At 43.2% G+C, this 18,870-nt stretch overlaps 1 long non-coding RNA gene across 1 annotated transcript in view; it reads right to left on the minus strand.

Annotated features, from left to right (window-relative positions):
* Positions 1–1,806: 1,806 nt before the first annotated feature.
* The window catches only part of LOC137640633 (uncharacterized), a 75,461-nt gene continuing 58,397 nt past the window's right edge, over positions 1,807–18,870 (minus strand). Inside the window, exon 4 of the long non-coding RNA XR_011044427.1 lies at positions 1,807–1,988. This is a non-coding gene — a long non-coding RNA (uncharacterized lncRNA). The remainder of the gene's footprint in view (positions 1,989–18,870) is intronic.

Genomic DNA, 18,870 nt, shown 5'->3' on the forward strand with positions numbered 1-18,870 from the left:
GTGCAGATTTTTGTGCCGTCTGAAAGGTAGCTAAAACAGTAAGCGATAACTAAATAGGTAACGGTTATTTCTTTACATTGGATATATAAACACATGATATTTATTGTGTATGTCATAAGTCCTATTGCAACAACTTCATCACTATCATCATAAATGGTTCTATAAATTTTCAGATTACATTTCAGAAAAATATGAGTAGTACCACCTGTGGTAGGCATCTGAAATATATTTATCTTTACATTATGAATAAACCATGTAGTGAGTACTGATTGTTATTAGTTAAGCTTCAACAATCATTATTGTCTTGGTTATTTCCTGATTGTTTTGTGAAAACCTTATGTTGTCTGAGTGCCTTCAACATTCAAGATTTTGCAGCTTCAGGAACTATGAATTTGAAGAGGAAGATAACTTGTATCAGTGTATCCCAGAAATCCCAATATCTGCTTTTCAATGAAGCTTTACTGTATGGTTTTAGATTTTTAGTTCAAATCCAGATCTTGGTCTGTATGTAATGTGTATATCTAAATACTAGAACTATTCCTAATAAGAGATGATGAGTCTAGGTTCTGAACAGTACACTAAAATGCCAAAGCAAAAGCAACCAAAGTTCCTTAATTAACATGACAAAAGTTACTAAGCAATTAGCATTACCATGTATCTTAGATAATCATGTCATCACTTCTGAATAGTAAGGTACAATAACAAGGTGAAAGCAACCATTTTTACTATTTATATGCATAGAAGCTATTGAGCAATTAGCATTACTATGTATTTTAGATGATCAAGGTATTACTTGAAGTGGCTGCAGATCTGAAGATGTACCATCACTAGCCACATCAAATATAAACTTTCTAGTACAAAAACAGGAAAACAACTTACCTCGTGCATCAATACAGTACATTAGTAGTTGGTAGCCAAATGCTATCATCATCAATTACTGTAAATGATTGGACCTACTACAAAGTCTGAAATCAGCTTAACATTGCTACAAAGTCTGAAATCAGCTTAACATTGCCACAGTTGCCTTAATTTTGTATGCACGGAAACAGAAGGTATCAAACCAAAGAGCAAACCAGAGCATATACATAACATGCTCTTAACACATGTTCAGGACTACAAAATCCAAGATATCAAATGAACCTATACAGCAAAGAGTTAAAGGCATAATTAGGAACACTAGCTAGGCAGACCAAAGGGAACTGGTAAGAAAAAATAAAAGCTGCTGTATTTGACTGAGTACAACAAAGAATATTTAGAATACATAGTCTAAACTGAGCTATAAAATAAATGCTATAGACAGAACCTGCTATAAAGCTTACAGCTAACAAACATGTTTGTTATTGGTAAGCAACTGGTGAATCTGGCAAAACAATTACTTTCCTGATTAGAATTAGTGGTTTCATGCAAACCTTGTCCCCCTTAACATCCTTACAGGTACAGTAAATACCTTATAATCAGCCTTAGAATTTAGAAAGACACAGGTCATAAATGAAATGGATGAAGCACTGTGTAGTGTGCATCACATCTTCAGTAAATAGACATTGCCAGATCAATGTCTATGTCTAACAAAGCACCCAATTTGGGTACTCACATAATAATTAACTTCAATTTAAGAAGACTTACCTACTTATTCAGGTGTGGTATACTGTACATAGAATTAGTTTATTTGTATGAAATCATTTTATTTTTCAAGATAAATCAAGTCGGCATTATTTCCCAGTGACATACAGTACTGAAACAACTTGTACAGTACTAAAAAAAAAAAAACTATAATTTCTCATTGAGGCCTGAAAGAAAAACATCAAGTGACGAAGATACTTTATATAAATATTTTTTCCATACAATAATATACATAGATACAAGGAATGGTATCACTGATATTCAAATATGCCATCTCTCTACAGTTGCAGAAAAAGAAAAAGCTAGTAATGATAGACTTGGCCATCACTCCTTGATCTTCTGGACACGAGGATCCTCAGGACGATAAACTGAAAGTATAAAGCAGATATATCAATCAAAATCCCATGAGTCAAGGGCAAAAGTTGCTTAACAATCCTTTGAGATGATAAGCTTTGTGGGAAAACTCCTCAAACAAGTCATAGCCCCGGAACATTGAATGCAAAACTAATAACCTGTACAATATCTACAGAACTAAGAGCTTTCCTAAAAAAATACATTAAGACCAACAGGGGTTGTGAAATACAGTAAGTAGTTAGAAAAGCAAGGAAAACCCATCACCTTCAGCTTAGCCTTTCAATACAATACAAGAATACCTAGATATGTAATACCAGGTCACTAAAAATAATGTTCAGAAGGAAAATATAAAAAATCTAAAGTAATTTGATTTTTCCTAGATATACAACCTCAGTCCTTTAACATAGGGATAAATCTTCAGTGGAGCAGTTGAATCGTTAATAAGATACAGTTGTTGGTTAATGACAGGTGGTACTGTACAAGGGGGATACCCTGCCCACCTGACTGGCACAGACTAGCCACTTTTGTCCTTAGATCTACAGTACAGTAAATGGGGGTAATGTAATTTCAAGGACTCAGGTTTGTATAACGAGGAAAAATACCAAATTACTTTTAAAACGTGCTATTTGTTCTTATGGCATCTAAATAATGGAGACTCACTCAATGGTGGGAGAAGCCTCCTAGAATGGAATTGGAAGGGTTTTTTTCTTTCCTCAACACATAATCCTTCCTGATCCTGCACAGGAGTGAAAAAGGGGACTCAATAAACCATGTAATAGCTCCTCATATGAATGTAAAAGCTGTTATGGCATCGGCCAGTAAAGTACTAGCTTACAAGGACATGGTAAACCTACCTCCCTAGTTGATAAGACACTGACCTATCCTTCCCTTACCAGCATGATAAGAATTGTCTGCAAAGAAAAATGCTTTGTTTCAAACTCACCAGCATCAGATGTCTCTTCAGTGTATAACTGTTGCAGCTGCCAAGTCCCTTCAAGAGTTACAAAAATACAACGTACAGAGCAGCCACCTTGGGACAAATGAAAAGGGGTCCAAGAGCCTCTGGGACAACATTGTAAGGTTGAAAGAGGCAAGTGTGTTCCAAAAGCTTCAGCTCCAAGTACGCCAACAGGTAAAATGGCAGGCTACTGATTGGACTAGGCTTGAAAGGTCTTCCTTGATATAGCAGCAGTCTGGACTGACAAAATGTCCAATCTGCAAGCAAGCAGCATTACCAAGCTAGGTGGAACAATGTCTGGAAACTTTCATCTTGTTCTTACTATGGCAAAAGAGAAGGCTTCGACACTCGTGCAAGAGCTATTGAGTCCTCTGTAATTAGCACTGCAGTGCCCTCATCTAAAACCAGGCACCTTTGTGTCAACTTACAATGAAGGGATGGGATCAAGAAGATCCCAAACTGCAATTCGAATCAGACTGATATTGGGTCTTCGTAACAAGGTCTATGTGACAATAAAGGTGACAGAATTCACAACCCTCAAAAGTTTAACATGATGAAGAGCCTGAATGCTCTTCTATTCTCATACCAATGCAGAGAAGAGATAGTCTCTCAAGGAAAACATCCTTATTATGCCCTCCACAGGTTAGCAACAGGTGCATACACCAATTCTTAAAGATGAAGACCATCCCACCCAGGATGGCAATATTGCTTGTAGCTCCTTTCAAGCATGGAAGTCTCCCAAAGGAGGAGCGATCTCAACTCTACCAAGAAGCTTCTTTGGAACAGGTCGGCAAGGATATCTATGATCTACTGAAGTCTGCACTGGCTTGATTGACATGTTCTCTATGGGGCTACGGCCCTCATCCAGTCTCTCTCAGAACTTACCGGAGAGCTAGCAGAATGCGACACTACTTAACTTGAGGCTGGTTAAACTTCCCCGGATATAATACAGTACAGTTGTCATGGGTAGATACAAAACTATTAAAGGGATATGTTACTAAACCATGAACTTATATCTATTCCCAAAGTGTGAGCAGCGAGACGAAATTAGACTACCATAGTATTTGATTAAAGCTGTCATCACTTCACTGTAGTCAGCATTTTGGAAAGACAAAGAATGCCTGCAACGATAAGGAAAATGTCTTGCTTTGTCCAAGATGTCATTGCCTTAATCAGTGGATTCAGGACATTTTGAGAAACCAACCCGAGGGATATCCTTGCTTATAAAATATGTCATCATGGGTAGACGAGCCGCGCTTTTGTTTAGAAATATGTTTTAGAAGTTTCCATGGTGTGATCGAGTGGGCGTTTTTTATTCTATTTTATTATTTTTTTTTTTTTTTTGAGGAAACCAATCATGATGTAGAATTGTCAAAAAACTTATATGGAAATGACTACTGCCCACTGTAATTAACTTCACCCATACATGGGTATATAAACTTCAAGAAGAGATTGTCCAGGGGAGATAGGTACAGGACATATGACAAGGGAGGAACTATGTCCAAACCAGATAGGAACCACATCCTGATGAGATAAGAAGCAGAGAATACCAGATGTCTGACGGAGCTAGTTTCCAACCTTCCCTTCAGATGATAAAGGCCTATCTCCAAAATCCTGTTATGGCTGAGAAGAAAAGACGAATTGAAGCAGCGAGCCCTCTCTGCTTGTGACAAGAAGTCGCCAACACTGCCTGCAGCCTGGCCTTAGTTCAACACCATCATCAAATTCTTGGAGAAGACTTCTGATATTCCATCTTGACGCCACCTTTCTGTGACGTCTTCGAATCCAAAGTCATCGAGCCAGTTTCATCTGAATTTCAGCTGCCCTTCTGCAACGCTCTCAAGCCTGAAGCATCCATACCAGTATCGTCTCAGCAGCTAAGCCTTGTTCATCTCCTAAAAGATGCAGTGAAGACTCTTAATGAAAATGATACAAAGGAGAAGGTATAGAACTCAAAGTTTACGGGGTAGTGCAGGTCGATGATGACACTGTAATGGATGGAGACCACAGGGGAGTCTTCCAGGAGATAGCTCTATCTATGACACACCCATAGTGCCTTTTTGGGCAGGGAAGAGACAGCAAAGAAGAAGGGTGGCACCCCTCCCATTAACACTAAGCAATGGCAAAACTCCACTCTTCAACAGAGCAAAGCTAACTTCCTAACAGTAGGTCCTGTTGTAGTCATTGTTGTAAGGCCACACTACCGGGGATAGAACAGAAACAGTCATGCACCCGACATAAACAAGTATGCTGGATAACGGCAAGAGCACAGAAAAATGTCTCACATTTACAGTTATCAGGAAACATCACAGTACATATTATTGGAGTCTTCCATTATCCCTCAAACACAACAATCTCCCAGCACATTTATACAGTCTAAAAGAAAGATCCAAACAACCATATACTAAGGCTGCAGAGCCATTCAGTAGTACCTTGACTTAAGGGTTTAATTTGTTCTGGGAGCAAACTTTTACCCTAAAATGGTTGTATTCTACAAAATTTTCCCATAAGAAATAAAGGAAAACTCACCCAATACATTAAGCACGACAAATTTGGAAATAATCTATATTTTTCCTAACTATACAAACCTGGAGCTCTTTACAGTGCAGATATACTTCAAGGATAGCTGAAACTAGCCGTTAAAACTTTTTGCCAGGAGTAATTATCCTCCACTTTAGCAGAGGGGGGAGAAGGGATAGACCAGCCATCTTGCTCACACATGCAATAGTAACAAACAGCCATTTTGCAATTGTGGCAGGACTTACAGGGGAAAGAGCTCCAGGTTTGTACAGTTTGGAAAAATGATATTTTCATAATAAAATAAATTTTTGAATATACTTACCCGCTGGTTATATAAAAGAGCTGAAGTCCCTGACGCCAGGGCAGAAAATTCAAATCTCGCGCTATCGAAGATACGCCAGGTGTACCAACCGCACCCTAGCGGTAGAACAGGTGGAACTACACACCAACTCCAGTTCTTCCATGCCTCATAGCCATACCATAGGTAGTCTCTAGAGGGGAGGAGGGAGGGTGTTAAATTTATATAACCAGCGGGTAAGTATATTCAAAAATTTATTTTATCATGAAAATATCATTTTTAAATATAAAACTTACCCGCTGGTTATATAAAAGAGCTGATTGACACCCCTTGGTGGCGGGTCAGAGACAGCTACATACAGAAAATTCACTTAAGGGTTACATACAATAAACTTAAGCAGTTCTCACCTGATAAGGAAGCTGACAGCAATGATACTCTGCCTCATTTCGTCCGCTATCCTTAAGAGATCCAGTAATCCACTCGGGCTGAAAATCTCTAGGAGCTGTCAAACGGTACAAACACCTATAACATCACAGGACCTCAACCAATACCCTTGTTCCGGGTGCACTCAAGGAACAAATTGACCACCTAGCCAAATCAAAGATTGCGGAAGACTGACGCCCAATCTCCACAAACAACCATAACAAACGAGTTCCAAGAGATAGAAAAGGGGTATTAAGAAAAAAGGGAACGTAGTGGTAGATCATTCACCTACTATCGCATTAGCAGCTATAAAAGGACCCAACGTAAAAAGGTCCTCATAGCGAGTCTGAACATTCTTCAAATAATGGGATGCAAAAACAGACTTACTTCTCCAAAATGTTGTATCCATCAGACTTTGCAGAGAACGGTTCTGTTTAAAGGCCACTGAAGTCGCTACCGCTCTGACTTCATGTGTCTTGACTTTGAGGAGCCTCTGATCCGACTCATCACACTGAGCATGAGCTTCTCGAATCAACAATCTAACGAAAAAAGACAAGGCATTCTTGGACATGGGCATCGAGGGTTTCCGAACAGCACACCACAGAGCGTCTGAGTTACCTCTCAGATTCTTAGTTCTGTCCACATAACACCGTAGAGCTCTAACTGGACAGAGAACCCTTTCCAATTCATCGCCAGCCAAATCCGAAAGGTTAGAAATCTCGAAGGATTTGGGCCATGGTCGAGAAAGGTTTTCGTTCTTGGCCAGAAACCCCAGTTGCAAAGAACAAATGGCTTTCCCATTCCGAAAACCAATGTTCTTGCTTAAAGCGTGAACTTCACTAACTCTTTTCGCAGTGGCGAGGGTAACTAGAAAAAGGGTTTTCAAGGTTAAGTCCTTAAATGAAGCCGAGTGTAAAGGCTCAAATCTGTCACTCATGAGAAATTTAAGGACAACATCCAAATTCCAGGCGATGGGAGCCGTTTGAATCTTCTTGGTCGTATCAAAAGACCTAAGTAAATCTCGTAGATCCTTATCATCAGAAAGGTCTAGGTTCCTGTGTCGAAAAACCGTCGCCAACATACTCCTGTAACCTTTAATAGTTGATGACGAGAAGTTATGCTTAGTTTTAAGGTCCAAGAAAAAATCTGCTATTTGGGAAAGCGATGTACTGGAAGAGGAAATCGCGTTAGTTCTACACCATTCCCTGAACAACTCCCACTTGGACTGATACACCTTGATGGTGTATCAGTTTTTCGATAGTCTGAAGGCAGTCAGACGTAGAGCTCGGAGGTTTTGATGATTTCGGGCCAAGTGAGGTTGTCTGAGAAGATCGGGTCTCATGGGAAGGCTTCTCGGGACATCCACCATCCATTCCAGTACCTCTGGAAACCAGCTCCTTGACGGCCAGAACGGAGCTATCAGTGTCATTCTGGTCTCCTCGTGTGAAACGAACTTCTGAATCACTTTGTAAAGGATCTTGAACGGAGGAAAGGCATAAACCTCCATGTGTGACCAGTTCATCAGAAAAGCGTCTATGTGAAAAGCTTCGGGATCTGGAACCGGAGAGCAGTAACACTCTAGTCGTTTGGTCTTCGCGGTGGCAAAGAGATCCACGAGAGGTCGACCCCATAACCGCCACAGACTCTTGCAGATGTCCGGGTGCAGAATCCATTCTGTGGAGAGAACCTGACCTTTCCTGCTGAGTCTGTCTGCGCTCACATTGTTGACTCCCTGGATGAACCGCGTCAAAAGAGTCACCTTCCTTTCCTCCGCCCAGATGAGGAGCAGTCTTGCAATCTCGAACAGAGGCCAAGAGTGGGTCCCGCCTTGTTTCGCAATATAGGCCAGAGCTGTCGTGCTGTCCGAATTGACTTGGACTACCTTGCCCCTGATCTGCTTTTCGAAGCCGATGAGAGCCAGATGAATAGCTAAAAGCTCTTTTTGATTGATGTGGAGAGAGGTTTGCTCCACCGTCCAAGTCCCCGAAAGTTCCTGCTTCTCTAGAGTGGCTCCCCACCCCGAGTTGGAGGCGTCGCAACACAACACGAGGTTTGGGTTCCACTGAAGTAAAGACAAGCCTTCTTTCAGTCTGGGCTCGTTGTTCCACCATTGAAGATGAGACTTGATGGAAGTCGAGATGGGAATGCAATCCCTGTCGAGGCTGTCCCCTTTCTTCCAATGGCGGTTGAGATGAAACTGAAGAGGACGCAAGAACAACTTCCCCAGGGTCACGAACTTCTCTAACGACGAGAGAGTCCCCAGAAGACTCATCCAATCTCTGACGGAGCAAAGATCTCTCTTCAGGAACGTTTGTACTTTTAGGAGGGCTGCTTGGATTCTCACCGACGACGGAAAAGCCCGAAAACTCCGACTGTGAATCTCCATCCCCAAATAAAGAATCTCCTGGGATGGAATGAGTTGTGATTTTTTCGAGCTCACCAGGAGACCCAGTTCTCTGGAGAGATCCAAAGTCATCTTGAGGTCCTTCAAACAACAATCGGCTGAGGAGGCTCTTATCAGCCAATCATCCAGATACAGAGAGGCCCTGATTCCCCTCGAATGCAGCATGCTTGCCACGTTCAGCATGATCTTGGTGAACAATAGAGGAGCCGTGCAGAGTCCGAAACAAAGAGCCCTGAACTGGAAGACCTTGTTTCCGTCCATGAACCTCAGATAACGTCTGCAGCTGGGATGAATCGGAAGGTGGAAATAGGCATCCTGAAGATCTAAAGAGACCATCCAATCGTCCTTCCTCACAGCTGCCAGAACTGTTTTCTGAGTCTCCATGGTGAACGTCGAGTTTTGGACGTAACCATTGAGCACACTTACGTCCAGAACCGGTCTCCACCCCCCGGAACTCTTGGGTACTAGAAAAAGGCGGTTGTAAAACCCCGGAGACGTAACATCTTGCACTTCCTCTATTGCTCGTTTCTCTAATAAAAGAGACATCTGTAGAAGCATGGCTTGTTTCTTGGGACCCTCTCTGTATTTGGGCGAAAGATCCACTGGATCTGTGACTAAAGGAGGATTGGTCAGGAAGGGGATCTTGTAGCCTTCCTTTAACACCTGGACGGACCAGGGGTCCGCTCCATTCCTCTTCCAAGCCTCCCAAAAGTGAGTCAACCTGGCCCCCACTGCTGTCTGAAGGAGAGGGCAGTCAGACTTTACCTCGGCCGGACTTGCCCCCTCTGCCTCTAGGTTTCCTTCCTTCTGGTTTAAAAGAGCCTCTTCCAGAGGGCTTCCCACGAAAGGACTGAGGACGAAACCCAGAAGAAGATTCCTTAGGTTTTCGAGAGGAGAATGACGGAGGCAAAACTTTCCTAGTCGAATGAGTAACTAAGTCATGTGTGGCCTTCTGAGTGAGAGCAGTAGCCACCTCGCCCACTAATTCCTGAGGAAATAAAGAATTAGACAAAGGTGCGAAAAGAAGGCCTGTCTTCTGATAGGGAGACACTCCTGCGGAGAGGAAGGAGCACATCGTGGCCCTTTTCTTGAGAATTCCAGCTGTAAACAAGGCAGCAAGTTCGTTGGAGCCATCTCTCACACCTTTGTCCAAGCAGGACATCAAATGAACCAAACCACTAGTGTCCGTTTCCGTCATATCAGAGACCCTCTTACTCAAAGCCCCCAAAGCCCAGTCCAAAAAATTAAAAACTTCGAAGGCCCTGAAAAGACCTTTAAGCAAATGGTCGAACTCTGGAATGGACCACCAAATCTTCGTCTTCCTTAAGGCAAGACGACGAGAAGCATCTACCAAACTTGAAAAATCCCCTTGTGCAGAAGAAGGAAAACTCAAGCCCAACACTTCACCAGTCTCATACCACACACTAGATTTAGAGGCTAACCTAGCGGGAGGAAAGGCAAAGGCCGTCTTGCCAAAAGCTTTCTTGGAGTCCAACCAAGAACCCATTAACTTCAAGGCCCGCTTAGAAGATCGAGAAAGAACCATCTTGGTGTAAACTGGAACCTTAGTAGCTTTACCTAAGATGAATTCAGAAGGCGGAGAACGAGGGGCCACAGGGGTAAAAGAATCCGGGAAAATTCCAGTCAAAATAAGCATAAACTTGCGAAGGTCCACAGCATGCTGATAATGCTTCTCCTCCTCATTCTCAGAGACTTCCTCAATAGGATTATCCTCATCCGACTTTTCCTCTGGTTCGTCTTCTGGCAGTGCAGCAACAGCCGCAGCCTGAACCGAAGGAACAACGTCTGGATGGGACTGCCTGTCAAGGCCACCATCTGAGTCAATTTGGTGGGGAGAAGTAGAAGTAGATTGATGCGAAACACGGACATGTAGACGATCATCCTCAACCAACAACTGCTTAGACCGCTTAGAATTCGACTGTTGTTGAACAGAAGAACGCTTGAAATCAGAAGGTAACTGTTGAAGATCGCCGCGAGGTCGCGTAAAGTCCGAGGACTGTTGCTGCGAACGATCAAAGTAGTCAGGATGTCGCCGCTGTAAACCAATGTTTTGACGCGGCGCGTCCAAAAGTTGTTGCCGCGGGCGATCCACTACTTCAAATTGTTGCCGCGTCTCGTCCACTTGTCGACGCCGATGCTCTTCCCCGCGACCAGAAAACGCAAACTGGTCAACCAAAACTCTCTGACGCGACTCATCAAAATCAACCTGGCGTTGAACACTGTGAATGGGAGACCGTCTAAGTGATAACTCGTCAAGGCCATATACCATCGAACGTTTGTGCGATAACTGGTCTGACATCGAACGCCCAGACACAACGCCAACACCTGGTTGATAAGAATCCATCAACGACGAGAGTTGTTCCTTCATAGACAAAAGCGCAGTCCATTTCGGATCAACAGAACTCCTAGAAGGAAGATTCGCACTAATGTCACCACGCATTTCAGGGGAAGAAAGCCAATCCGATGGAAGAGGAGGTGCATGAATAGTTACAAGGTCCGAATCGGAAGGAATCATATCCGCACGAACACGGTGATCTGAACGTTTGGCCGGAGTGCAAGCGCTGGGAGAACGGAAACGTTCCGGTGAACCCCACGAACTACATCCTGGCCGCACAGGCGATTCCCGACGCTGTGAATCAACATGGGAGCGTTTAAGCGGTCTCGACGCTCGCCGCCAGATCTCACTCCCCGACCCTTCATCGGAAGACGGGGACAACGTATGAACCTCACCTTTCCTACGATGAGGGTGAACGACCTGAGCTACGGCAACAGGAACGTTCGAGGGGACGTCTGCACGATTGATGATGCTTCTCGTTCCCTTAAGCCGTTCGACATTACCTCTCCCATGGGTTCGAGAGCTCGAAAGAGGTCTAAGGCTAGGTGAACGACAAGATCGTGCCGACGCACCCTCCGCAACACTAAACACATTATCAACACTTGTCACAACACCGAGAGAGTCACGATTCTTCGGTACCACATCAGACACTCGTGTCGACGCACCTTCCGCAACACTAACCACATTATCAACACTTGTCACAACACCGAGAGAGTCACGATTCTTCGGTACCACATCAGACACTGAAACACTTTCCACAGTTCCGATAGGATCACGGTTTTTCAATACCTTTAACTCTGAAAAGATAGTATTTCTATCGGCTGCTAAGGACTCAACTTTCTCACCAAGAGACAAAATAGCAGTAAACATGTCCTTCATAGTAGGTTCCTAATCTACCACCACAGGGGAAGGAACAGGATTAGGAACAGGTAAATTAGGTAAGGTTCTATCCACAGATCGGGAAGAACTACGCCTAACTCTATCTCTCTCTAATCTCCTAACATAACGATCGTAAGTAACAAAATCATCATTAGTTAAGGAAAGACACTCATTACACCTATCATCTAATGAACAAAATTTACCCCTACATTTTACACAAATAGAATGAGGATCAATAGATCCATTAGGAAGTCGTGTACGACAACCCTCACTAACACACCTACGCTGAGCAGGGGAGGAGTCGGCCATTTTAAAGTTAACGTGAGAGACCGACAAGCAAAAAGTAAGGGAAAAAACAATAAAGAAAATCTCAAACAAAAAGATTTCAAGATAAGAACCAAGGAAAATTAATCAACGATAGCTTAAACTCAAAAAAGAACGTTGTACATCACCAAACAACTTCCCAAGAGAGTAAAAACACGAGAGCGAACTTCTGTATGTCAGTCAGCTATGACGGCAGAGAGAAGAACTGGAGTTGGTGTGTAGTTCCACCTGTTCTACCGCTAGGGTGCGGTTGGTACACCTGGCGTATCTTCGATAGCGCGAGATTTGAATTTTCTGCCCTGGCGTCAGGGACTTCAGCTCTTTTATATAACCAGCGGGTAAGTTTTATATTTAAAAATACAAATTATTTTCAAATCTGTCATTTGTTGCGACACAATAAGCAAACAATTATGCTCTTTACAGTGGAAACTCGCTCCATGGTGGGTGGGAGTCCAAAAACCAACTGGCTGGTGACTAACCCAGGGTGTTACTCTTTGCTTTGCATGAGCTGTTTGCTAAACTCCGCACTTAACCTAGACATTACCTGACTCCACCTCGCTTGGAGATCAGGAACATTACAATTACATACAATTAATGTTAGTGGAGTCCTATCAAATGAATTTCCAGTGAACAGTGGAGTACTTCAAGGGAATGTGTTGTCACCTATGTTGTTTATCCTTCTCGTGGATTTTATAATGCATAGAACAGTTGGAGATGGTAGAAGGATTGGACTGGATGGGTAATAGGAAATTAGCTGACCTAGAGTATGCTGATGATGCTGTCCTTATTAGCAGAACACCACAGGATTTGCAATGCTTATTTACCAGAATGCATGAAATTCAGGAGGTTGGGCTCAAGATAAATAGAAGAAAGACAGAGAGGATGAGAATGAAATATGTAATGGAAGATGGAATATCATTGGAGGGAGAGAGGATTAATGAGGTAGAATCCTTTACATATTTAGGAACTATAGTATGATCTTTAACACAAGGTCTTTAGAATTGGAATTTAATAAAAGATTGAAAAAAGCAAATCAGGCAATGGCTAGGTTAAATAAAATTTGGAAATCAAATCACCTGAAATTACACATAAAAATCAGGCTACACAGTATATCAGTTTAGTGAGATTGGTGTTACGTGCGGATATAAGTCGTGGTATGACAATGAAACAATATCCAACACATTTTGTAGATTTGAGAACAAAGCCCTTAGAAGAATATTGGGAGTTAAATGGCAGGACATGATTAGAAATGAAACTATAACAGATATTACTTGCGTTTCAAAAGTGGATAGGACCATGGTGAGGGGCAGATAGAGATGGTTTGGTTATGCTCTTCGCACTCCCCAAGAGAGATTGGTTCATCAAACTTTCAACTGGGCTCCACAAGCCACTAGAAGAGTTGGAAGACTAAGACCTACATGGCTGAGGACTATGAAGCATGAAGTAAGAGAGGACAATTGGAGAAGTACTGATTTAAAAGCTCAAGGTAAAAATGACTGGCAAAATCTAACTGAGGCCCTTTGTGTCAATAAGAGGAGATTATGATGAATGAGTCAAGCTCAATCCACTACTGTAGATAAACTGTACAGGCACCCCTTGATATTTGCAAATTCCATCATTTGCAATACAGAGAACCACATACAAGACAGTAAACTTTTGAATAAAAAATCATGTATCCGCAGTTTCGCAATAAGTACACTCACGGCCCGACGATTACAAACTGACCGCGCTCCTTTGCACTAAGCATGCTCCGCGCCATTTCCCTCCCCAAACAGCACAACACCCCATGTCTCGCTAACTGGGCCTCACTCTCACATCCTCTTTCCTTGTGTGTGCATCTCCTGCTTCAGTTCTCTTTGTGCAGAATCACATTGCAATGTAAAAATTACAAATTTAAAGTAATTTGTATTTTTCCTAAAGATATAAACCTTGAGCTCTTTATTAGGGATATACTATTGGAAAATCTGGAAGAATAGCCTTAAAACGTTTAGCAAGGTGTAACTACCCCACGGGTAGGGGTAGTACCAGCTACTCCGCTCACTCACACACCTGTCTCGTCACTTTTGATTGCAGGCAGGACTTCCAGGGGGATAGGTGATCGCGGTCCAAATTTGTATAAAGAATTCAAGGTTTGTATAGTTAAGAAAAATATAAATTACTTTAGATTTGTCATTTGTTCTGACACTAAATACAAACCCTTTTGATTTTTAGGGATGACTCACCCTTTAGATGAGTGGAGGTCCAACCCACCAACTAGCTGGTTTTTGACCGGGGGTGTGATACAGTACAGTACAGTAGTAGTGATGTGACTAAACTAAGTAAGAATTCTCAGAAACGTAGGAATCTTTGAATCAACCATAGACGTTAACCAATCCCACCTAGCCAGGGGGTATGGGGACACAACAAGTATTGTTTCTATACCAGGTTACACAAGCGAAAGGATTTTCCCTGCAGACAGACGAGGTCAGCTTGCAGAGGACTGTAGTTGATTTTCCCCAAGAGAGTGGAAGATGAAAGAAAGAAAAGAATGAGCCGGTCATTCTTAACATTCGCCCCATACTAATCCCAGGTAACCTCTGCCCTCAACCATCTGCTACTTGTCAATCAAAGAGCCTGAGGTATTTATATTATTTGTGCAGCCACCACAGGGGTGATAGAGAACGTCTCCATGCTCCTGTGGGTCACGTCTTGCATGTAGTGGGCAGTGAAGGTCATCTGACACTTCCACACACCCACTTGTAACACCTGCGTCACAGAGTAGTAGTTCTTGAACGATAGGGACGCGCTAATGCCCGTAATGTCATGAGCTCTGGGTTGTCTTGTCTGTTGAGAAGGATTGTGATTTAATGCTCGGTATATGACATTGCGAATCCAAGCCGAGACAGTGTTCTTGGTGATCCTCCTCTTGATCTTCCCAGTGCTGACATTTGGGGAAGATTCACTGCGGTTCTATTGATGTAGTACCTCAAACTCCTCAATGGACAAAGCAACAGTTGATCTGGATCATTGGTTACATTACAAAGACACTCAATCTAGAAGAGCTTGAATCTAGGATCTGCTACTCCTGGATTTTGAGTCTTGGCGATAAACTCTGGGACGAAGCCAAGAATTACCTCCCTGCATCCCCTTGAATGAGAGGCATTGTAGGAAAGACATGGAGTTCCCACACTCTCTTGGAAGAAGCCCATGCGAGCACGAAAACCGTCTTCAAAGACAGGTGAAGATCTGATGCCCGGCTTTGTGGAAGATGTTCACATATGGTTGTCTGAGTAGATCATGTCGTGGAGGGAGTTCTCTTGGGACTTCTGTCAGGAGCTGAAGAAGGTCTGAGAACCATTCTGCATGATGCCATAGCATAGCTATGAGGGTCATTGATATGTTTGTGGATGATCACGTTTTGTTGAGTACCCTTCTCATCAGACAGAATAGGGAAAGGTGTAAACGTCGATGTTGTCCCCCCGTTGTTGGAAGGCATCTTGCCAGAGCCTAGGAATCCAGGACTGGTGAACTATAGAGCGGGAGCCTGTTGTTCAGGAACGTCACGAAGAGATCCACAGTCGGGGAAATCAAGAAAGTCAAGACTTGGTTGGCTACAAGATGATTCAAAGATGACCACTCAGAGCCCACATCTAAACGCTCTGATCAGTGTCCACGAGCACATTCCTCTTGTCCGGAATGATGTAGACTGATAGTGAAAGCGAGCTGTCTTCTGCCCATCTTAGCATCTCCATTGCTAGATGACAAAGGAACTGCAAAAGACACCACCTTGCTTGTTTACGTAAGCCACGTCAGTGCTGTTGTCGCTCATCAACACCACCAAGTGACCTGCCAGGATCTAATGGAATAGTTGTAGGGCTAGGATGGCTGCCCTCATCTGTAGGAGATTTATATGCTGGTACCTTTCAGATTCTAACCAGAGCCCAGAGACCATGTGGTGTAACATGTAGGACCCCCCAGCCTTCTTTTGATACATCTGGAAAGAACATCAATTCTGGGTGAGAGAGACGAGAAGGTCGACCCCTTGGTGGAGATTCTTGTCTGCCACCTACCATCTCAGGTCTGTCCGCTGCTCGGGTCCCATCGGGAACAGCGTATCTGGAGGGTCCTCGTGCTGAACCCACCTAGATTTTAGCTGCCATTGAAAAGATCAAATTCGTAGACGGCCGCTGCGTACAAGACGGACCAGGGATGTCAGATGACCTATGAGACATAACCATCGCTGGGCTGGGAGAGCATCTCATTAGATGAAAGGGGGTTGCCACGTTCCTCAGCCTCTGGATTCTGTCATCTGATGGTAAGATTTTTTGCAGGCCACTGTTGGTAATCATTCCTAGGTACACCAGTCCCTGTGATGGAAGCAAGGATGACTTCGAGATTAATCAAGATCCCCAGATCGCAACAAAAATTTGAGGACTCTGTCTCAAGGTTGATGAAGGGTCGCCATTAAGTCTGCTAGAATCAGCCAGTTGTTCAGGTATCTTAAGAGATGGATGCCTTCCTGTGGGCCCAGGTTGACACTAGTTTGAAAACTCACATGAAAACCTGAGGTGGTGATGAAAGACCGAAGCACAGCACCTTGATCTGGCATTGCCTGTTGTCGTGGATGATCCTTAAATACTTTCTTGATGAAGGATGGACTGGGATCTGGATGTATGCGTCCTTGAGGTCCAGTGTGCACATGAAGTCCTGAGGTCTTACTGCTTGTTTGACGATGTCTTCCATCTCCATGCCGAATGGCATCTGTAGCAAAAACTTTTTCAGAGCTGAGAGGTCGATGACGGATTTCCAGCCTCCAGACGTCTTTTTCACACACACACACACACACAAAAAAAAAAAAAAAAAAAAAAAAAAAAAAAAGTCCACTGAAGAAGCCTGGGGATCCGTTGAGGACCTCCTGTAGTGTGCCCTTCTCCAAAATGTTCTGGAATTTGGCCAGGAATGCTAACTCCTTCACAGATCTCTTCGTGTAAGAGTCCGATGAAACTGGACGTTGAGTCAATGGAGGGAAAGATTACGTGAATGGGATGCAATACCCAGAACAAATCACCGAGATTGTTCAGGATTTGGCCCCATGCTGCAGCCACCTCTGCCACCGACGTTGCAGGCATTCCCCACTGGTGGACAAGTGGGAAGATTGCCCGCTCTAGCAGGAGCAGCCTCGACTGCTACCTCTACCTCCTTTGCCTCCTCGGGATGACTTGTTGCCCTTCTGGTTTCTGGCAGAAAAGGACTTCTTTGAAGATCTTTTGAAAGAACTTGCGTTCTTGCTGCTGGTTTGCAGCCTGGACGTTTGCGTCTTTCTTGGAGGGGGAGCAGCTCTGTAGGACCTAAAGTCATGGCTCTCTGGAGGAGAGAGTCCAGGTTGGATTTTCTGCAGCAATCAGCTGCTCGTTCAACGAGTCTACACTAAAAAGAGATGGTCCCTTCAACATTGAATTCTAAAGTCTGGTCACTTTCGCCTTCAGAATTTCTTGATTACCAAGTCCCTTCGCCTAAGAATAAGCGCCTACAGGTTGACGACCTGTTAGGTGAGGAACTCTATGGTTTGGGTACCCAATTAAAGGAAAGTTGCCATTAACTTCCTAGAGCTCTCTCCTTAGACCAATCCTCAGTCTTGATGACATGTCCTACAGAACCCAATCATATACCCAGCCAAGAAGTTGCCTGCATGGTAAACTTAGCGATCTTCTCCATATTCAGGACATCTACAGCGGAGGTGACCGAGAGGCTCGAAAGCCTATTACAAGAAACCCCTATTTCCAGGGCTTTGATGGCAGGGTATAGTGGTAACGCTGAGAGGGTCTTGCCAGCGCAGAGAGAGCTGAGAGTGCCGGCTATCTGCGCGAAGCCCTTCTTCCTGGCCCTGTCAATCACCTTAACCAGGGCAAAGCTGCGCTAGCCTTGGGTGGTCTCTGGGTGTCATAGATGTGGTCAAGTATAGTGTCCTTGCCCTCTTTAGGGGCAGCAGCTGGCTAGTCTTCCAGCTTTACCAAAAGTATATCCCTAATAAAGAGCTTAAGGGTTTGTATTTAGTGTCGGAACAAAAGTGATGTAAAAAACCTGTACATATCCCGTGTGTTTATAGTTATCTTAGTATAAAATGTGATACGTAAATTATGCTATCCAACTTGCTAAACAGTCAACAGCTGAAGAGCTGCATCATGCTTTATACTTTAGCACATAGAACTTTGTATGTAAACGGTTAGTAGTGTTGTACTGATACCTTTTTCTTTCTGTGTTTAGTATATTCATTTTGTATGAGTGTTATTGTTATATTAGCAACTGTACAGTACAGCATAAGAAATACCATACTTTACATTAATGTAGACAGGCTATATGTATGGTGAGTTTGAATGGTGTGAGTTGACCTGCCGGAAACAGCGATCACTTACGAGTGTTATCTTAGCTAATTGACTTTAGTGTAGTGATAGGACTGTACATGTTTTACAGTAATATACACTTCAGTATCAGCAAGAGTTGCTGAATAGTAACAACAGCGTTTTGTTATTACTGTACGTATTACATGTACATGTGTGGCGTCGACTCGTGTTTTGTATACCGTAGTTTTACCATGTACGTAGTACATGTGGGTTTATATACTGTACACTTAATGAAATGTATTTATTCATTAACACAATACTTATACTGTGATAGAAACCACATAAAAACAATATTAGGCATTACAGCGAGTTACTTAATTGTTAGCTGACCACGCATAAGCTATGGGCAGTGAG

This window comes from Palaemon carinicauda, chromosome 5 (genome assembly GCF_036898095.1).
Source record: "Palaemon carinicauda isolate YSFRI2023 chromosome 5, ASM3689809v2, whole genome shotgun sequence".
Taxonomy (NCBI): domain Eukaryota; kingdom Metazoa; phylum Arthropoda; class Malacostraca; order Decapoda; family Palaemonidae; genus Palaemon; species Palaemon carinicauda.